Source organism: Sorex fumeus, unplaced genomic scaffold (genome assembly GCF_029834395.1).
Source record: "Sorex fumeus unplaced genomic scaffold, SorFum_2.1 ptg000010l, whole genome shotgun sequence".
NCBI classification, from domain to species: Eukaryota; Metazoa; Chordata; class Mammalia; order Eulipotyphla; family Soricidae; genus Sorex; species Sorex fumeus.
The window spans coordinates 19,075,492-19,098,343 of NW_026606067.1; the positions used below are offsets into that span (position 1 = coordinate 19,075,492).

Here is a 22,852-nt window from a genome sequence, read left to right on the forward strand (position 1 = left end):
ATTCACTAGTGAATCTTTCTGGGCCTAGGCTTTTATTTTTGAGAAGACTCTTTTGATTACCGGTTCAATTTCCTTGATATGAATGGATATATTCAGGTATCCCAAGTCTTCCTGATTCAGTCTTGGGAGATTATATGAATCCAGGAATTTATCCATTTATTCTAGGTTCTCTTGTTTTGTGGCATACAGTCTCTAAAACTAGTCTCTGATGATCTTTTGAATTTCACTGGTTTCTTTTGTAATGTCCCCTTTTTCATTTGTGATTCATTTTATTAGGGTTATCTCTCTTTCTTTGTGAGTGTTGCTAGTGGTTTATCAATCTTATATATGTTCTCAAAGAAACAGCTCTTGGTTCCATTGACCTTTCACATTTTTTTGGTATCCATGTTGTTAATTTCTGCTCTAAGTTTTATTATTTCTTTCCTTTGGCCAATTGTGGGTTCTTTTGTTGGTCTTTTTCTAAGATCTTGAGCTGTGTGGTTAGGTTATCTATGTAGGCCCTTTCTTCTTTCCTTAGTAATGCTTGCAACACTATAAATTTTCCTCTTAGCATGGCTTTAGCTGCATCTCTTAGGTTCTGCTAGCTCGTGTCGTCATTCTTGTTTGTTTCTAGGTATCTTTTGATTTCATCTTTGACATCCTTCCTAACCCACTCATTGTTCAACATTGAGTTGTTTAATTTCCAGGTCTTTGATTTGTTTCTCGATGTCTTTTTGTGATTTGCTTCTATCTTCAATGCATCGTGTTCTGAAAAGATTGTTGATACTAGTTCTATCTTCCTGATTCTATTGAGGTATGTTTTGTGGACTAGCACATGGTCTATTTTGGAGAATGTTCCATGTGCACTGGAGAAGAATGTGTATTCTTTCTTTCTGGGGTGTAAAGTCCTGAATAGATCTATTAGCCCTCTCTCTTCTCTTTCTTCCTTCAAAGCCAATATTTCCTTGTTGAGTTTTGTTCTTGTTAATATATCCAGAAGTCAGAAGGCAATGTTAAAGTCTCCAACTACTATTGTGTTGCTAGCAATGTCCTCCTTAAAATCTGTTAGCAATTGTTTTAAGTATTTAGCTGGTCCCTCATTAGGTGAGTATACATTTAAGAGTGTGATTGCTTCATGTTTTATGTATCCCTTAATAAATAGAAAATGGCCTTCGCTGTCCCTTCTAAACTTTTTCAACCTGAAATTTATATTGTCAGATACTAGTATGGCCACCCAGCTTTTTTTAGGGAGCTGTTTGTTTGCAGGATTGTTTTCCATCCTTTAACTTTGAGTCTGTGTTTGCTCTGATTGTTCAGATGAGTTTCTTGTAGACAGCAGAATGTTGGTTTCAGTTTCTGGATACATTTTGCCACTGTGTCTCTTGATTGGTGCATTTAGACCATTGACATTGAGAGAGATTATTGTCATGGGGTTTTGTGACATCTTTCTGTAGGGGTTGGTTGTGTTTATAAGTGTTTTCCTTTTATCTTAAGGAGCCCCTTTAATCCTTCTTTCAGATTTGGTTTTGAGTCTATGAAGTTCCTGAGTTGTTGTTTATCTACAAAGTGTTGTATCATTCCATCGACTTTGAGTGAGAGTTTAACTGGATAAAGTATTCTTGGTGAGGTGTTCATTTCATTGAGTTTTTTCACTATATCCCATCATTGCCTTCGGGCTTGGAGAATTTCCTCTGATAGTTCTGTTGTAAATTTAATGGGTGCTCCTTTGTATGTGGTTTCCTTCTTTGACCTTGCTGCTTGCAGTATTATGTCTCTGTCCACAGCATCCACCATTCTGACTATAATATGCCTTGGAGCGTTTTTATTAGGGTCTCTTTTAGCTGGCACCCTTCTGGCTCCTTGGATCTGGATGTCCCATTGCTTGTTGCTCCCTCTGTGATATCTGTTGCTCATCTTCAAGCTCACTGATCCTGTCTTCAGCTGTATTCATCCTACTGCTAAGGGCACTGACTGAGTTTTTAATTTTGTCTACCAAATCCTTTATTTGTGTCACTTCTTTTTGTAGCTTTTTTATTTCTGCTCTCATTTCTTCCTGTATTTTCTCGACTATCCATTATACTGCTTCTTTTATTTCTTCTTTAGTTTTATGGATATATCCTCCAGTGATTCTTTGAGTAGATCCTTGAAAATCCTCTGCATTTCGTCTCGAAATTCTTATCAGAGAGAGCATATTTGTGGATAACCCAGTTTGAGGATTTGGGAATCTTTTCTTCATCCTCTCCTTGTAGTGGAGATTTGTGCTGTTTCTTCATGTTGTTTTGGTTGTCTAGTGGTAAAACCCTGAAATTCACTAGTGCTGTTCCCTCTTATTGTGGGAAAGAATTCTGCATAAGGTCAGTCGATGGTGGTCACCCTTCTCCCTTTCTAGAGTCTGACCTTTTTCTCAGGCATTATTCTTTGGCTTATGACGGGCATCTAGTGAATCTTTGGTGGATTAATATTGGGCTTGTACAGCTTCTTGCGTACTGGTCTTTTGTTAGAATTGGAGTGGGCCAGTGGATTATTGTTGTATTGTAGTTGAGGTGGCCAGAATTTTCCCCACAGAATTAGGTGATAAAGGATGGGATGAAAGTCCAGAGTGCTGGAAATATAACTGCAGCCACTTGAGTAGCAGCCCAACTTGGAGAAGTCCACGCCCACTTTTGAGGAAGTCACACCCCTAAAGTGGTGACCCACACCCCCAGCCAGTCCAGATGCTAGCCCACAGACCTCTTGAGGTGGCGACTAGTTTGGCTGGCGCTCGCTGCAGAAGTGGAGGCAGGTGAAATGAGTAAGAAAGAGAGGGATAGACATAAAAAGATCACATTCATCTGGGGGACATAAAGTAACAAAACAGAAGATTAATACCCAAGAATAGCCGAGATCAATATCAGGAGGATTACTCCATGGCTTAGAGGACAGCTGGGCAGTTTAGGGGAAAGGGCAGCTCAGATAGAGAAGGGAGCACCAAATGAAGGGTGTTTGGAGGATTCTCCCAGGATGGGAGATGCATGTTGAAAGTAGACTATGGACCGAACATGATTGCCACTCAATGCCTCTTTTGCAGACCACAACACCCAAAAGGAGGTAAAGGTAAAGGTAAAGGCCCTCCCATTGATCGTCGATTTGCTCGAGCGGGCCCAGTAACGTCTCCATTGGAGACTTTGTTGTTACTGTGTCTGGCATATCGAATACTCTCGGTAGCTTGTCGGGCTCTCGGAGAGGGGAGAGGGGAGAGGGCTCTCCAAAAGGAGAGAGAAAACAAAAGGGAATGCCCTGCCACAGAGGCAGGGTGGGATGGGGGGGATGGGGGTGGGAGGGATACTGGGATCCATGGTGGTGGAAAATGAGCACTGGTGGAGGGATGGGTATTTGACCATTGTATAATCGAAACCCAAGCACAAAAATTTGTAAGTCTACAACTGTACCTCATGGTGTTTCACTAATAAAAATATATAAAAAATTAAAAAAAAGAAGTAGAGGTAGGTGCCCCAGGCCGGGGTCCTGGCGACTGCGGCTGGCTTTAAGGGTCACAAGTTTAGGTGGGGAGCTCCAACTCTGCCTCGGGCTGGTATCTGGATGAGTGAGCAGAGGGAGGCCGAACGGCTCAGGTTTGGGCTCCCGTAGTGTGCCTCAATTCCCGTCCCCTGCAGGCCAAGGATGAAAACCGGCCGTTCTCAGGGGATCTAGTTAGACGCGAGCCCCGGGAAGGGGCCCTGCCACCGGGTGGGTACCCGGATGAGTGACAACAGATGAGTTTCTTCAAGTTCTCCAATCCTCAGTTTCATTATGTATTTAATGAGAGTAAAATCGATTTTGCACATGAGGTAACTTTGTACTTTGCAGATGTTTACAGTGGGGATACTGTTATCCCCTAAATTCCTTTAGTAGGTAATAGTGTTGTCACTAGAATTATGTGGTAAAAGTTTTATGGATACGTTCAAATTTTTTCTGGTATAAATAAACGCACTGTCTTTTTTTGAAAGTTATCATGGAATCATACAATAGGCAAATATTTGGTTGACCAGGCCCTTCCCTTTCTGATGGGCTGTAAAGAAGGTCTTTTAAGTTTCCAAGGGGCAATTGTTTAGTATAAACTTTTGACTCATGGCAACACTGTATAACTTATCCTTTGCTGATTGTCACTCTGGGCAATGGAAGGTAGTAAAATATAAATATATATGGTTTATTGGACACTGGAAACAAAGAAGGGAAGCTTCTCTGCTCCCATTTCCCTCTTTCTCCACCCAGTCCCTTCTCAGACTGTGATTCCTTCTTCAGTCTCTCTGGGTATCAGTGCTGATAACAGGAGGGCACTTTAGGGGCAATGCCTGTTCTGGATCAAAGCTCTCTCTCAGGCTACCAGCTTCAAGATTATGACTTACTTTCTTATCACTGGAACTTCAATACACACACCCATCTCCTGCTCTGGTGTCTTTTTTTCAATGGGAATCCCACTCTCAGGGAGTGTTCTCTGTCCTCTAACTTTGCAGGTTGTTGGACTATCTACTAAGTGCATTCTAAAACACACCATTCATTGTTCGTTCCCTTGTGCTTAAGTTTGCCTGGGGCCTTATCATTATATCATTTGTTTTCTCTGAGAATTTTAAATAGTTTGCAAACTCTTCTATGCACTTTCCTCTATAACCCCTCCAAACCTTTATTTCCTCATTTGCCACAGAGAAGAGAGGACATGAGCACTTGTAGCTCAGAATTGTATAGATTAAGCAGAATGATGGTGATGTGTGAAGAATCCTTAATATGTAATCTGCCATTGGTAGGTGCTCAATGAATATTAGCCTGCTCCTGTTCTTCTGCCCAAAGTCAGATTTGTTGTCAACTATGTTTTTAGCAGATTTTTTTTTATGAATTGAATGATTATAACATTTGAATCGGTAGGAACTATTCTTCTCCAATGTTTCTTTCTGAGCTGAGAGATTTCTTTTAGCAGAATACTTGGTCATATCTTCTTTGGAAAGAAATGCCTTATTGGAGAGTAAGTTTGGGATGGAAATGGTTGGGATGATATGAAGATGAAGGAGTAGGCAGGCCTCTCTCTCCTGTGGGTGGATAAGGATGGGAGGGAGAGATGGGGGATTGGAGAGGATGTTTGGCTGCCTATAAACATGTTTCTACTTGCTCTTTCATGCTGAAAATTTTATGATAACAAATTTTCACACAAGGAGGCCCGTGATTTTTCAGCTCAACATGTATCTACCCCTAGGATTCATTGATAAAAGGCTCATTGTTGTTGTATAGGTAAACCAACTCTCCAATAGGAGATTAATCAGAAACAGACATAATCTTTGTATTCCCTTCTACTAAGCTGATTATCAACCTGTGTATAAAGAATAGCATTTTTAAAAAAGATTCTGTTTTGATGTTATCTTCAGCAATCTTCTAGTTTATATCACAGAAAGTGATACCATTCAAGGGCATTGTGTTTCTGTTACCCTGATTTGACAAAAGTGCCTTACATACGGCTTCAGAGTCACAGAACCAAGGAAGTTACCAGATTCTGATGCTTTGTGATCTTATTCCATGAAGCTTTTTTACTTGGTATCTTCTCTTATGTTTCCCCTGTCTTGCCACCACATTGACCTGTGAGAAGCATGCTAGCTCTGCTTTTCTCGCAGTCATACTAATTTCACTTAAGGAGACCTTCCCATTCTTCTCCTTCTCAAATGACAAGATGGAATATAGCGAGAAATGAAAGTTGTCAGCTTTGAGTGATGATAAAATGCTTGGGAGGATTCTTTTTTTTTTTTAAATCTCATCCCTTGATTCTGCCTGAAACTCAGTGTAGGGTCACAGAGAAGAGATAACTGGAAGGAGATGATTTGGAAATAAAAGGCAGAAGAGGCTAGACAGCCAAGTAGGCTATGCTTGGCTATTGGGAGAGAAGGCTTACTATCTCCACACCAGGCTTCGTTTTCATCACTCAGTGTAACTAGGGCTATTATATGTCCATGTAATGCCATGTCGAAGGAAGGGTACTATCAAGTAAGAGATTGCACCAGTTCAACAAGAAGGTCTCTGTTCAGTGGGATTTTGATGGAGAAAAAGACCGGCAGTGAGCCAGTGACCAACCAGGGTTCCACTTTGCTCTCTAGGAGAAGCATGTTGTTCTCTTCAGAATGCTTGTGGACCTTGTCTGAAAGTATATCTCAGCTTCTGTTGGGGGTAGTTTACCCCATACTCCAGAGCAGCAGTGGGTTTTCTTTCAGAGCAACTGTTCTGTCCTTTGCTTGTGCAGTGGACATTGCTGAATGAGGGATAGAAGGAACGACAGCAGCATGAGTTTTCCTCTTAGAAACCCAAGGCCATTTTTAGATTTTAACCTCACTGGTCCACCCCCAGAAAGTGTTTCTCCTATTAATCAGCTAGTTAACAGGAAGTTTGTCCATTTGCCAGTTTTTAGATTCAGACACCATGTGTCATGATGGGATATAAAGAATAAGTGAACTGTAACTCTTGGTTAGAGAATTTGCAGGCTATGTTGGGTGGAGGTTGACATACACATCCAAAGTACCAGTGTTTCCAAATCAAGAACCAGGTGCTGAGCAAGGTTGGAGAAGACAGTAGCTCATTTCTCAAATGGCCTGAGAATGTGTGTGCTGTTGATTTCCAGGGGCAATGGTGACTAGATAGCCATGGAAGTTCTGAATGCTGCCCTAGAATTGAGTGTTATTAGTGTCCATCCTGCTTGCTTTCTTGAGTTTTTGGCCCCAGGGAACTTCATGGCATGCACCAGCACAGAGATAGTCCATGTGAGCACAAATGATTTTACTATCTTAGCTATCACTAAAAAATCTAAATATACATGTCATAGGAAGACAGATGCCTGTGAGGAAATTGCCTGGAAAAAGAAATAATAAAAGGGATGAATGAGTTGCTGGAGTAATTTCATTTTTCAAATATGTTTGTAAACCATGCATGATCTTATTGGGATGAACTTCTTGCAAGTAGCAAAGGCGAATGCTAATTCAGTGGTGTCTGGGAGTGGTGGGTTTTCAGTTGTTTAGGTCCAGGAGGAGAAATAGAAGAATTTTATTCTCCAGACACTTCTTATCAGATGCAGAGTTGGAAGTATCCTGATAAATCTGGCACTAGTTAAACATCCGCTGAATTATATGCTCCCATGGGAAAATATTATCCCTTGAGAACTTGGTCTTTTTATTTGCTTTGAAAACCTCGGTTGCTGAATTGTACAATTCCTGGAAGCATCTTGACAGCATGAAATGATTATGAAGATGGTGTAAGTAGCACCAAAGTTCCGGTGCATTAGGTCATTAGAGTTCTTTATTGTGAAAGAAGTGGTTGGGGCATTTGTTGAAAGGATGATGACGTGAAAAAAAACCCACCATTTCCCCTGGAATATACTGAGATTAGTACGGCATAACATCCGAGTGTCTTGCACAATAGAGAATATCCTCCAGCCCCATCTTATTACAGTCAGTGTTTCCATTAGTAGCCATCAAGAATGGAGATGACATTTCCAAATGCTGCTTTACTTTTTTGGTTGTAAAAATATTGTAGACCATTAGAAACAGGAAAGTGAGACTGGAAATACTGGGGAGAAGGGAGGGGAAGAAATTTGCTGAGAACTTAATAGGTGCCTTTGAAATCTCATTCAGTCTTCCTGATAGTCAGTTAAACACCATTACTGGCTTTCAGTGTATTGTGAAGGCATTGAAGCACTGATCATCGACTAATTAGTTAATTGAGTCCTCACTGTCAGTTGAAAGGACACTGGATGTAGACTTAACCCTTAGTACATAAGCCAAACTCTCATTGTTTTGCAATGCAATTTAGGGCAGTTATTCAAACTACAACCTGTCTAATATCTCAGCTGAATAATAACAATAGTAGTATAGTGCATCAAATACATGGGTTTACTCTTTATAAAAGGCTTTCAAATTCATGGGTCCCCATCATGTCCACGCCAAGGTGGTTGCTGACCCGTATTTTCCCATGGGTGCGTGTAATTCAGCAGATGTTTCACTAGTGCTAGCAACCACCATAAGAGAGGCTCTCTTATGGTTTCTGGCTTTGATTTTTATTTATATTTGTGATTGAGATTAAGTTCAATATACAGTAAAAGCAGGCCTATAATGCATATGTTTCAGCACTTCTGTGATACATGAAGGGGAAGTAGAAAAAGGATGCTCAAGAAATGATAGTTTCTCACAGGGGATTGCCCTGCCACAAAGGCAGGGGGGGATGGGGGGATGGGGGTGGGGGGGATATTATCCATGGTGGTGGAAAATGGGCACTGGTGGAGGGATGGGTATAGTACATGCTATAGTACATGCTTCAGTATAGTACATGCTAATTATATTTTATGGAAATAAGTATGATCTTTATTAGTAGAACCAGCTTGATAATGCATATTGGATAATGCATTATCCAATGGATAATGGAAATAAGTATGATCTTTATTAGTAGATAATGGAAATAAGATAGTAGATAATGGAAATAAGATAATATCTACTTTATTAGTAGATAATGGAAATAAAATAATGGAAATAAGTATGATCTTTATTAGTAGAACCAGCTTGATAATGCATATTGAACTTAGAATTGAAGAACTAGGGTTGAAATATAGGAGAGATGGCTGGCTCTGCCAATGATCAATCATCTTGTGTAAGCTATTTTACCAATTTTTTCATAAAGAAAGTATGTAAGATAATGATTCTAATAGAATTTTGTAGCATCATAGAGGTAAATAAATGTTATCATAACTAAATATAATCTAGAGAATCAGGGAATGAATCAGGGTATTTGTATGTGTGCAGTGGGCCCAGTTGTCAATGGTTTAGAATTCAGTGATCAAGTCCTGTCTCATGCAGAAATGAGAAAGGTCACCTCTCATCCTGTTCCTTTCATAATTCTTTGGATCTTGGAAATGTCCTGATATACATAAGGAATCTCTAAGTTCAAATGCATGGTCATTTTTCCAACCAATGGATTTTAAGAGTTGATATTCTTTTGTTTAAAGAAGAAAACCTGGGCTGGAGCTATAGTATAGCATATAGAGAATTTGCCTTGAATGCAGCTGATCTGGGTTTGATATCTGCCATCCATATGGCCCTGCCAAGAGTGATCTCTGAGCAGAGAGCCAGGAGTAAGCCTTGAGTAGACCTGGGTATGCTCCCCACCCCCAAAAAATAAAGAAAAAGAAAGAAAAATTGATGTCATAAAATATTATAGGTCATCACACTGGGTAGGGAGGAATTTTTTGGCAATAAAGACAGAATATTGAGGATTAAAACCTATCAGATCAGGAAAAGTAGATAGATGTTCAATAAGTCATATGAATAAATTAGTGCATTCGACTTATGTAAATTGTTCAATTCCTCCCTTTTTAAGCCCATCAGAGTTCAAATGAGGTTGTTTGACCTCTGGTTTCCTTTGCCTTTTGATAAGGGTCAGCAGGTCTCTGGGCTCATGAAGTCTTGTATGGAGTCTTTTGTCTTATCAGCACCTCCCCCCCCTTGATGATATAACTTAAGAAGTTCAGTTCTTAAAAATTCCATTTCTTCACAAGGAAGAAATGAGCTCATCCAAGTGAAGCTGTATACCTGTCTATCTTGGCAATGGACTCTTCTCCTGTCTCTTTTGTGTTTCTCAGTTATTATCACCTCTCCTGGAACATAGTCTTTGGTAAAATGTAGGATTATGGCTCCTCAGGTGGAAAAAATGAAGGAAAGGGAAAAAATGAGATCAGTGAAAATGAATACAGTACAAATCTCCAAGTGATTCAACTTTCTAAAAAGGGGTGATAAGTACTTGGAGTGCTATGTTTATGGATATTTTTCTCAAACTCCAAACAAGGAATTTGGAAAGCTGATAGGCAAATCTGTCTCTTCAGCTTCTTTAGAAAGACCTTGCAGAAAGAACTACTATCTGTAACTCTTGTGAAGTGATCATCAGTCAAACAAGAACCTTGTGAGCTGGATTCATGTGGTGCTTGAAGACAAGATCATGGACAACAAGGAGTCAAAATATTTTCAGGTGTTGAATGTTCACAGCCAGTTGGTGCGTGGTTAATTTTCTTCAGGAACTGAAACAGAATCTAATTTGCACTTCCTCTACAGGTTGAATAAAACACTAGACAGGCACCCTGCAGTGAATCTAGAATTATTCATGCATTGGATTGGCAGATGCATTTATCCAAGAATCTTCTCAGGACAGATGCGTGCTTCTCAGATGCTTACATGTTCTCTTCTGGGTGGGTGTTTGTGAAGGATACAGATGATAAAGGTTGAAGACACCAGTGTAATTAGAATTTTCTCAGCTAGAAGCCCAGAGCCAGCAGTGGGTAACTCAGAATTCTAGGTTATTAGAACAGTGGTGGGATGTAGAAGTTAAGAATGTGCCTTTGCGACTAAAACCTCATGGGAAGGGGGGCGTTCCGGTCCGTCCTTCATGCTCTACCGAGGTCACCAGTTGCCCCCCACGAGCAGCTCTCCAGCACAGCCACAGCCCCAGAAGCACAAGGACTTAATGCAGAACCCAGCAGCTTGGAGCAGAAAAGTGAATGGACTATGCGTTAATCCAGGCCATCATGTCTGCCCAGAGGGGAAAGGGTGTTGCCCCATTCGCCCTCTCTTCTCTGGAAAGAAAGATGGCAGGCGCATGGGAGCCTTGTGGACAGCAGGTATGAGCTGGGGGTATGGGGGTGACTAAAACCTCATGGGAAGGGGGGCGTTCTGGTCCGTCCTTCACGCCCTACCGAGGTCACCAGTTGCCCCCCACGAGCGGCTCTCCAGCACAGCCACGGCCCCAGAAGCACAAGGACTTAATGCAGAACCCGGCAGCTTGGAGCAGAAAAGTGAACGGACTATGCGTTAATCCAGGCCATCATCTCTGTCCGGAGGGGAAAGGGTGTTGCCCCATTCGCCCTCTCCTCTCTGGAAAGAAAGATGGCGGCCGCATGGGAGCCTTGTGGACAGCAAGTATGAGCTGGGGGTGTGGGGGCGACTAAAACCTCATGGGAAGGGGGGCGTTCCGGTCCATGCTTCACGCCCTACCGAGGTCACCAGTTGCCCCCCACAAGCGGCTCTCCAGCACGGCCACAGCCCCAGAAGCACAAGGACTTAATGCAGAACCCAGCAGCTTGGAGCAGAAAAGTGAAAGGACTATGTGTTAATCCAGGCCATCATGTCTGCCCGGAGGGAAAAGGGTGTTGCTCCCTTCCGCCCTCCTCCCTCTGGAAAGAAAGATGGCGGCCACATGGGAGCCTTGTGGACAGCAGGTATGAGCCGGGGGTGTGGGGGTGACTAAAACCTCATGGGAAGGGGGGCGTTCCGGTCCACCCTTCACGCCCTACCGAGGCCACCAGTTGTCCCCCACGAGCGGCTCTCCAGCACGGCCATGACTCCAGAGCACAGAAACCAATTTCTTAACTATCTGACTTTCAGTAGAAATACTTCCAGGGTCAATAAGTAAAATAGCAGAAATCCAAAACCAACATTTAATTCTTGAACCCAGCTGTAGAAAGCAAATCACTTTACAATGCTTTTTCAGCATGTCTGATTTGGGGGGGGGGTAAACTCTAAATAATAGTGGTGAATCTTTTATTGAAACAATGAATCTAATCAAAGCAGATAGAGTGTTAATAGAATTCATCTGCCTCACAGGGACTGGGAGGGGTGGGGGGTGGGGTTTTATTGGGGTTCTTCATGGTAAAAAATAAGTATTGGTAAAAGGAAATGTGTTTGATATTTGCATGACTGAGACCTAAACCTGAAAGCTTTGTAACCTTTCCCACACTGATTCAATAAATAAATAAATAAATAAATAAATAAATAAGAAAAGAATGTGCCTTTGGAATTACACATATTCTCCTTAGCCATTACTGGTTGCATAGTAAACAGTTTAGTTTATTGAACCTATTGCTTTGATTAAGCAAGAAGAGAATAATAATATCTGTTTTGCCAGGGTGTGTGGGAATTCACTGAAATGATGTATGAAAATGTACCCTGAAGTGAACCATGCCAGTAGTAAACAGTATTATTCTTCAATTAAGCCAGGGGAGGAATAGGAATATAAAGCATATATGAGAGGTGACTGTGAATGAAGCTGGGCTTTTGCATTCTCTTTTCATGGGGATCTATCTTACAAGAGACAGAAAAACTTTACAAATGGACTGGAGGTTCCAAGGTCAATCCAGAGTGTTGTCAAAACAATGTAGTGTAATGAGAGTTTGACATTTTCTCTTCTTGCTGTCAGTTAAGAGATTTAAGTTTTTTGTACTTCTTTAGAATATTTTATGAGCAAATATTTTATTTTATGAGCAAATAAATTTTTAATATTTTATGAGCAAATAAATTCAAAACTACAAACAGTTAGAATATGACTTACTTGTGTGCTGGGGGATTTTAGTATTGGGTAAGATGATTGTCTCAGAAATTGGTACACAGCATTCCTGGTAAGATTTATTTATTAATTTTTATTTATTTTTAAATTTTTTTTAGTGAAACACCATGAGGTACAGTTTTAGACTTACAAATTTTTGTGCATGGGTTTAAGTTATACAATGATTGAGTATACCCATCCCTCCACCAGTGCCCATTCTCCACCACCACTGATCCCAGTATCCCTCCCACCCCCTCAAGTCCCCCCATCCCAGTCTGCCTCTGTGGCAAGGCATTCCCTTTTGTTCTCTCTCTCCTTTTGGGTGCTGTGGTTTGCAAAAGAGGCATTGAGTGGCAATCATGTTCAGTCTATAGTCTACTTTCAGCATGCATCTCCCATCCTGGGAGGATCCTCCCAACACCGGTTACTTGGTGCTCCCCTCTCTATCTGAGCTGCCTTTTCCCCTAGCATGTGCGGCTGGCCTCCAAGCCATGGAGTGAACCTCCTGGTACTTACCTCGGCTATTCTTGGTTGTTAGTCTCCCATTTTGTTACTTTTATATTCCACAGATGAATGCAATCTTTCTACTTCTGTCCCTTTCTTTCTGACTCATTTCACTTAGCATGATACTTTCCATGTAGTACCACTTGTATATAAATTTCATGACTTCATCTTTTCTAACAGCTGCATAGTAATCCATCGTGTAGATGTACCAATGTTTCTTTAATTAGTCATCTGTTCTTGGGAACTCGGTTTTTTTTGCAGATTTTGGCTATTGTGAATAGTTCTGCAATGAACATAGAAGTGCAGATGTCATTTTGACTGTACTTTTTTGCGTCTCCGGGATATATTCCCAGGAGTGGTATTCCTGGGTCAAATGGGAGCTTAATTTCTAATTTTTTGAGAATCGTCCATACTGTTATCCAAAATGGCTGAACTAGTTGGCATTCCCACCAGCAGTGAAGGAGAGTTCCTTTCTCACCACATCTGTGCCAACACTGGTTGCTTCTGTTCTTTTGGATGTGGGCCAGTCTCTGTGGTGCGAGGTGATATCTCATTGTTGTTTTGGTCTGCATCTCCCTGCTAATTAGTGATGTAGAGAATTTTCTCATGTGCCTTTTAGCCATTTGTATTTCTTCTTTGAGAAAGTTTCTGTTCATTTCATCACCCCATTTTTTTTAATCTTCCAGTTTTCATTTTTTAAAAAATTTTATTATTTTTTATTAATTTTTTTTATTAGTGAAACACCATGAGGTACAGTTGTAGACTTACAAGTTGTTGTGCTTTGGTTTCAGTTACGCAATGATCGAGTACCCATCCCAACCATCGTTGCCCATTCTCCACCCCCACCAATCCCAGTATCCCTCCCACTCCCCAATCCCCATCTCACCCTGCCTCTATGGCTGGGCACTCCCTTTTGTTCTATCTCTCCTTTTGGGTGCTGTGGTCTGCAGAAGAGACATTGGGTGGCAATCATGTTTGGTCCATAGATTACTTTCAGCAGGCATCTCCCATCCTGGGCAGATCTTCCCAGCACCCTTTATTTGGTGCTCCCTTTTCTATCTGAGCTGACTTTACCCCTGGAGTGTGCGGCTGGCCTCTAAGCCATGGAGTGAACAACCTGGTATTTATCACAGCTGTTCTCGGGTGTTAGTCTCTTGTTTTGTTACTTTATGTTACCCAGATGAATGCAATCTTTCTATGTCTGTTCCTCTCTTTCTGACTCATTTTGCTTAGCATAATACTTTCCATGTAGTACCACTTGTATGTAAATTTCATGACTTCATCTTTTCTAACAGCTACATAGTATTCCATTGTGTAGATGTACCAAAGTTTCTTTAACCAGTCATCTGTTCTCGGGCACACAGGTTTTTTCCATATTCTAGCTATTGTAAACAGTGCTGCAATGAACAAACAAGAGCAGATGTCACTTCGACTATACTTTTTGGCGTCTCCGGGGTATATTCCTAGGAGTTATCACCCCATTTTTTGATGGGATTGGATGTTTTCTTCTTGTGGAGTTCAACCAGTGCTTTGTATATCCCTGATATCAACCCCTTATCAGATGGGTATTGGGTGACTTAATAAGATTTAATAAAAAATGTTCAGAAAATTTCTAGTATTTTGGTTAAACGGCTAATAGGAAATCTCAAGATCCAAGGAAGGGGCTTATGACCATGTCTTTCCTTTCCTTTTCTTTTTTTAATTAAATTTTATTGAATCACTGTGAGATAGTTACAAGCTTTCATGTTTGGGTTACAATCACACAATGATAAAACACCCATCCCTTCACCAGTGCACATTCCCCACTACCAATATCCCCGGTATATCCCCCCTTTCCCACTCTCCCCCTGCCTCCATGGCAGACATGGCCCTCCCGTTGATCGTCGATTTGCTCGAGCGGGCCCAGTAACGTCTCCATTGGAGACTTTGTTGTTATTGTGTCTGGCATATCGAATACTCTCGGTAGGTTGCTGGACTCTCCGAGAGGGGCGGAGGAATCGAACTCGGGTCGGCCATGTTGGCCGCTTGTAAGGCGAACGCCCTACCCACTGTGCTATCGCTCCAGGGCACAGCGGTAGGGCGTTTGCCTTGCACGCAGTCAACATGGCCGACCCGAGTTCGATTCCTCCGCCCCTCTCGGAGAGCCCGGCAACCTACCGAGAGCATCTGGCCCGCACGGCAGCAGCAACAACAAAGTCTCTAATGGAGACTTTACTGGGCCCGCTCGAGCAAATCGATGGCAGACATGATTCCCCATAATCTCTCTCTATTCTTGGGCATTATGGGAATATATCCTGAGGATACAAAAAGCAAGGTAGAAATGACATCTGTACCTATATGTTCATTGCAGCACTGTTCACAATAGCCCAAATCTGGAAATAACACAAGTGCCCTAGAACAGATGACTGGTTAAAGAAACTTTGGTACATCTACACAGTGGAATACTATGCAACCTTCAGGAGAGATGAAGTTATGAACTTTGGTTATAAATGGATAGACATGGGGAGTATCATGCTAAGTGGAATGAGTTAGAAAGAGAGGGACAGAAATAGAAGGACTGTACTCACTTGTGAAGTATAAAACAACATAACATGAGACTGACATCTTTTCCTTTTCTTTATCTCTTTCTTTTTCTCCTTCTACTTCTCCTTCTCCTCCTCCTCCTCCTCCTCCTCCTCCTCCTCCTTCTTCTTCTTCTTCTCCTCCTCCTCCTCCTCCTCCTCCTCCTCCTTCTTCTTCTCTTCCTCCTCCTCCTCTTCCTTCTGCTATCTTTACAGGTTCTTGGGTATTCCCTTGGATAAATGAACCTACTTGGGCAGACAAATGTTTCCATTTGGAGCTATTTTTTATGTGGTCTTTTAAACTTATTTGTTCAACAACTTTATCAATTATACATATATATTTAGCAAAATAAAATAGTTTTATATAGGGAATATGAGGAGGGGAGGCAGAGTATACATACATAGATGTAATACAATATATATTTATACACAAATAAAGAATAAAGATATCAGAAATATGTGCCAAAAATCTTAGAAACTAGTGAATTCAGGTGACCATCGAATGAATTTTTATTCTACAGTTCTTGTAACTTTTCAGGAGCTTGGCATTTTTTTAAAATAAAAATTCTGAAATCTTTGTATAGGAGAAAAAGAACAGGAGACTGTTCATACACTGATTTCAGATCTAGGGACAAGTGAAAGAATTGACTCTAGATGAGCATTTGTAGGTACAGATGATGTGTGTAGATGGTGCTGTATCTTCTCTATTCCCCGCCCCCCCTCCTTTTGTGTCACGTGATCAGAGGAAGTCTCTCTCTCTCTACCACTACTTCCTAATTTTTCACAGAGTATAAGTGTGACTTTTGTTGTTTCTGGACCCTTTTATTAAAAAGAAAGCCTTGCTTATTCATACTCCACATTTGAGAGATATTATCTTGAAATTTGTCTGCCATGTCTTGACCTAGCATAATAACCTCAAGTTCCATCCATATTGTCTCAAAAGGTGAGATTTTATTTTTCAAATATCCCAATAGTGTTCTCTTGAGTATTTGTACCACAATTTCTATATCTAGGCATCGGATTTATATGCATATTTTAAATTTTGAAGTAATGTTTGATATTAAGGAATGATATATGTTAATACTATTTTATTTGTGACTGTCAGGTTTTCGAATGCCATTTGTCAAAATGCTTTCCTTTCCGCATTGTATGGCCTTAGTTCATTTGTCATAATTAACTTTCTATATATATATGTATATGTATATATCACTCTATCACTGTTATCCCATTGATCGTCGAATTACTCGAGTGGGCGCCAGTAACGCCTCTATTCCTCCCAGTCCTGAAATTTTAGCAGCCTCTTCTTACTCGCCTTTTCCCAATGATTGGAGTCTCTTTCAGGGTCAGGGGAATGAGACCTGTTGTCATTACTGTATTTGGCATATCGAATATGCCACAGGGAGCTTACCAGGCTCTGTCTGTGCGGGTGGGATACTCTCAGTAGCTTGCTGGGCTCTCCGAGAGGCATATATTTATATATATTTTATCTATGATTTGTTGCCTACTGTCTGAACCCCATCAGATATGGTGTAGTAATTGTGAAAAAATGGGTAGGAAGTGTCTTATAATGTGGCACACAAAGTGGTCGCGTGGTTCGGAAAGCAGCCTGGAGCATGGTGGTGGTTGGTAGTGGAGGTCAGCTGCCAGAACTGGGTCCCTTGGGGTGGGAAGGGTTCTCACCTGCCCCACAGCCTGGCTCGGAGTCCTAGTTTTACCCTACTGATGATGTGCTTTGCTATATATATATATATATGGAAACTCATATATATGTATATATATATACATATATACATATATACATATATGGGTTTACTTCTGAGCTCTCAATTCCCTTCCATTGATGGGCATATATTTCTGTTTTGGCTACTATTATGTTGCAGTATTGCTTGAAGTTAGGGCATAGTATAATTCCATTTTGTGATATTTTTCCCCTCAGCATGATTTTTGTTATTTAGAGTCTTTTGTGGTTTCATACAAAATTTAGAATTTATTGCTCTATTTCCTTAAAAAATTCCTTTGTTTCCCTTGGAAAATGCCTCTATGTCTAAGTTCCTATGATCTATTCTTTTTCCAATTTAAGGACATTATTTCCCTGTTAATTCTCTGTCTAAATGATAATCTTAAATCTACTATTATTTTTGTTGCAGCCAAAATTTCCTCATGGTAATTGTTTTATATATTTAGTTGATCCTGTGTTGGATGAATAAATATTTGAAAGTAATGTATTCTTGATGGATTGACCCCTGGATCATTATGTAGTAATAGTCTTTGTTTCTTATCTTTTTAAAGAAGTTTAACTGATTTGGTATGAGCATTGCAGTTCCTGTTTTTTCCTCTGTTATTGGCTGAAATAACCTTACTTGAATCTTTGTTCTTAAAAGAATGTGCAATTCTTGTAAGCTTAATATATATGAATTCTTCTTTTTGCTCCATCTGGCCACTTTATATCTACTCCCAAATACTGAAAACTCCATCACTTGAGCTATATGCATGGCTTCTTGAATTCTTCATCTTTTCCTAAGTACTTTCATTACACATTTTTTGTGTCGTTCACCATGAGGATGTGTCAAGCATTCTATACCTAAAACGGTCTTTTTATATTGGTATTTGTTACCGTTTACCTACACAGATTTATTGCATTGCTCAAGGTTTTATGATTTTTTATTTTTTTCTTTCACATGGAAGAACACCTTTAAACATTTTTAGGGCAGGTTTAGTGGCAAAACACACTAACTTACATTTGCCAGGGAAGGACTTTATTTCTGTATCATATTTGAATTATAATTTTGAAGGGTAGAAAATTCTTGGCTGGTGGCTCTTTTTCCTTTCAGCAGTTGGGAATGTGTCATTCCACTCCTTCCAAGCCTGTAGAGTTTTTTTTTTAAATTTTTAAATTTTTAAATTTTTATTAGTGAGACACCATGAGGTACAGTTGTAGACTTAAAAATTTTTGTGCTTGGGTTTCAATTATACAATGATCAAATACCCATCCCTCCACCAGTTCCCATTTCCCACCACCACGGATCCCAGTATCCCTCCCATCCCCCATCCCCCCATTCCATCCTGCCTCTGTGGCAAGGCATTCCCTTTTGTTCTCTCTCTCCTATTGGGTGTTGTGGTTTGCAAAAGAGGCAATGGGTGGCAATCATGTTTGGTCTATAGAGTTTCTAGTGAGGAGTTTTATGAAAGTTTACTGGAGCCTTTTGTATCTTGCTCCTTTCCCCAGCAGTCTTTAATATTTTTCTTTATTGTTGACTTTTCATAATTGCATAATGATGTGTTTTTGGTGCAGGTATTCTGGCATTTAGAAATTTAAACATACTGTCAGCTTCCTGGACAATTATGTATAGTTATTTTTGTAGGCTTGGGAATTTCTTGGCCTTTATTTCTAGTCTCTCCTATCCCTTTTTTTATTCACAAATATATATATATATATATATATTTGTGTTTTCTCTTCTAGTGAAGTGCTATATTTGGTATGAGCGCTTCTATATTTGGTGTAGAGTGTTTTCATTTTTTCCTTAAGTCTTATTTCTTCTCTTTCACTTGAGTTTTTTGTACAATTATTTCTTCTGTTTTCCTGATTATTAATTTTTGCAAGATTAAATCCACCTACTTTGATGGTTGTTTTCATTTCATTTCTGTATTCTTCATATTTAGACTCTGCTTGAAGTCTTTTATTCTGATTGATTGACCAACACTTGGGAATGCTTTAGAATTACTTCTGATTCTGTGCTCAGGAGTTACCTTTGACAATTCTTGGGGAAACCATATGAGGTGGCAAGGATTGAATTAGTCAGTTCCATGCAGATAGTCCCAGTAGTTCCACAAACTACCACTCCAGATGTCTGCTTAAAAATTTTAAAACAGAGTTCCTGTTTTTGGTTGATAAATATCTTTTGCTCCTATACCTCATTTTTTAATATCTTGGATCTCTCTATGTTTAGAGTTTTTTTCTTTTTCTTTTTTCTTTTTTTTTTTGGGGGGGGGACACAACTGGTAATACTCAGGGCTTACTCCTGGTTCTGCTCTTAAGGAATGGTCCTGTCACGTTTGGGAGACCATATGGGATGCTGAAGAGCAAAATTGGATCAGCCACATGCAAGGCAAACACCTTATCTACCGTACTATCGCTTCACCCCGCTGTGTTTAGATTTTCTACTTCTGCTGAGTTTCATTATGTAACTCTTCTAAATTCCTTATTAAATCCTCCAATTTTTTTGTTTTGTTTTTGAGGCCACACCTAGCTGTGCTCAAAGCTTACTCCTGCCTCTGCACTCAGGAATTACTCCAGGCTGTGGGTGCTCAGCCATGGTGCTGGGAATCGAACTTGGGTTTAACTCCTGCAAAGCAAGTACCCTACACACTGTATTATTGCTCTGTCCTCTAGCCCCTTGAATTTTGTGTCTTTGAATTTTATCTGGAGGTTGACATTCATTTCATAATTTCCATCTGTTATTTAAAAATTGGATTTCTGGTGAATTGTTTATGGCTACATTTTGGGCTGGAGTGATAGCACAGCGGGTGGGGAGTTTGCCTTGCAAGCGGCAGACCAGGCCAACCCGAGTTCGATTCCTCCGCCCCTCTTGGAGAGCCTGGCAAGCTACTGAGAGTATCTGGCCCGCATGGCAAAGCCTGGCAAGCTACCTGTGACCTATTCGATATGCCAAACACAGTAACAAGTCTCACAATGTTACTGGGCCCACTAGAGGAAATCGATGAACAATGGGAGGATAGTGCTACAGTGCTACATTTTGGGGTCACTTTTATTTGTTTTCCCAGTAGATGGTGCTGTGGCTTTATATTTTAAATTTCCTGTGGTTTACAGGTCAGTGGTAGCAAAGGTGGAATAAAAAGATCAGTCTGGTGGGTTTGGTGTGGAGGTCAACTAAGAGGCTCAGGGCTGTTGACTCTCCATTTGTGGCCAGACCATGCTCCTGTCATTGCACAAAGTCCCTATTCTTGTTTCTTGATTGAAGGCTGCAGATCCAGCCTCCAAACTCCCCAAATACTGGAGAAAGGTGGAGAGGTGTTGGCTGCCCATATTGCCAAGTTAACCTGGATTCAGTGTTTGGTTCCAGCCCCTCAGTGTCTGCTGTTGGGCAAAAGTGACACCTATATAGGAGGTCACAGTGCTAGATCTGGATGTCTGCTCAGTATCTGCTTTCCCCCAGCATAGTTGGCAGACCACAGAGGTGACTCGTTTGGCCACAGGGATTCTCACTTCCTGTTCCTTCCATCTTATTTAGTCTTGGGTACAAGCTTTCAGGCCCATAGACACAGAGGTCAATTAGGCACACCAGACAACACTCAAGTGATGACTCCATGTTTTCCACAGGTGATTTCTAGTTGTGCTTTAGGGAATTTGACCATGTGTATTCTATCAGCCAGGTCTGAGATATCACTCCTCTGTTTTATTTTTTAACTTTCATATTCTTCCATTCCTTCACTAAATCACTTACTGTGTTATCAGTAGATGTGGGTCATAATTAGCACTTTACAAAGACATAGCAATCATTTTTTTAAAATCAAAAGTTAGATCTCCTTACTCTCTGAACATACATGGTCTCCTCTCCACTATTGTGCGTAGTGGTGTGATTTTTTTCTAAGGTGTGTCTCATTTGTGGAGACATGTAAGCAATCACTACCATGGATACTCAATACCTTCTATCCCAACGTCTACCAATCCATAATCCTTTCCTCCAAGATTTTTATCTTGAGCAGTCTGACCCACATTCTTTGTATTCACTAATCACTGGATATCACTTTCCAGGGGCCCAATCTTCAGTCTCACTTCTTTCCTCACACCCTCCTGTGATGTCTCTATATTTTCCCACCCCATACATACATACAACCTGGAGATCTTTATTCTGAAAGCAGTTCTTACATAAAGCATAGAAAGACTATTAGCATGACAGACATTTATGGTGGCAATTATAGGCATAAAGGTATGTAAAAGGGTATTGGTGCGTCTTGCGTTGGACTCATCTTTACTGCAAATGAATGTGGTGATGGCAATGAGCTCCCAGAAAAGAAATGGCATGCATTCCAGGCCCCAGAAGCACCAGAACACATTTAGCTTCAAAAACAACAAGTTTAATAAGAGTATTAAGACCAAGGAAATTAACTCAAAGCTTCATGGTGGAGTATGTCATCACTGTAAAGAAGTCCTGAAATGGCATGTCAAATACAGCAAATTCAAGCCAGTATCAAAGTCTAAAAATGTGTTAAATGTTCACAGAAGACAGTGAAGGATTCTTATCATGTAATATGTTAACCAGGTACCTGTGAACTTGAGGATTGTTCAAAATGTTGGAAGAAGGAAGATAATGTTATTCCATTTTATAAAGAGACAGAAAAGACAGGAAACATTGAAAATCTGCATTATAACCATATAAGAAGCTGCAGAAAAAAATAAAGAGGAAAATGATGATTTAGATTTTGATATTGATTTAGATGACACAGAAGATGACAATGAAATAGATTAATATCATCCAACTGGCTGCCCAAAACATGAAATTCTGAACAAGCTTTCTCTTGAGTATTTTACTAAACAAGTTTTCTCTTGAGTATTTTACTAAACAATACTTTGTGAAATCCTAATGAGAAAATCATATGAACCTCTAGAAACAAGCATAATTTATATATATGGATGTTAGAAATTGTATGTGTTATTTGAATATTTATAAAATTTTCACACAAAGTTTCTAAACTATGAAACTTTAAGTTACATTTGCAAGAATGTCTGCGAAGATAAATATTGGGCATCATAAAAAGTATGTGGAGTTTTTTCCCTCTAACAACACAAAAACACTATTTTGAGAAATATGAACACCTATGTTCATTGCTAAACTATTTACAATAGACAAGATAAAGAAACAACCTGGGAGTACAGTAATGGATGAAGAAAATGTGATTACTTATGTGTACCATGTATGTTTATTACGTGTCATATTTAACACCTTATCTTTTTCTTTTCTTGCTCTCTCATACACAATACTACTCAACCATAAGGGAAAATGGATTCTGGCCTTTTGTCATAATATGAATGAAGTGGGGGTGAGAATCAGTCATGCTACATGAATAAGTCCAGAGGAAAAAGACAGACATTAAATGATCTCACCCATATGTGGGATGTGGAGAAGAAAAGCACAGAGAGAAAATCAGTGGAAACTAACCGTTGGACTCACTGCAGAACTGTGGTTATCAGAAAGTTAGACAGGAGGGAGCGCTGAAGGATGAAGAGGTCCAGTGGACTGTGGTGAGGGAGACAAATTGGTGGTAGTGGTGGTGGTGGTGGTGATGGTGGTGTGTGGAGTGTAATACATACTTTGAAAAGGCATGAAATCGTCCACCTCAAACAATACAGTCATGGAAACTCATGTTACTTAAGAAACTGAGGGAGGTTGGGTAAGTTGAATCAATCAAATAAATATACATCGGAT

At 40.2% G+C, this 22,852-nt stretch overlaps 1 pseudogene; it reads left to right on the forward strand.

Annotated features, from left to right (window-relative positions):
- The first annotated feature begins 21,424 nt into the window (after positions 1–21,424).
- Positions 21,425–21,895, forward strand: LOC130020171 (uncharacterized protein C9orf85 homolog; annotated as a pseudogene).
- The last annotated feature ends 957 nt before the right edge of the window (positions 21,896–22,852 follow it).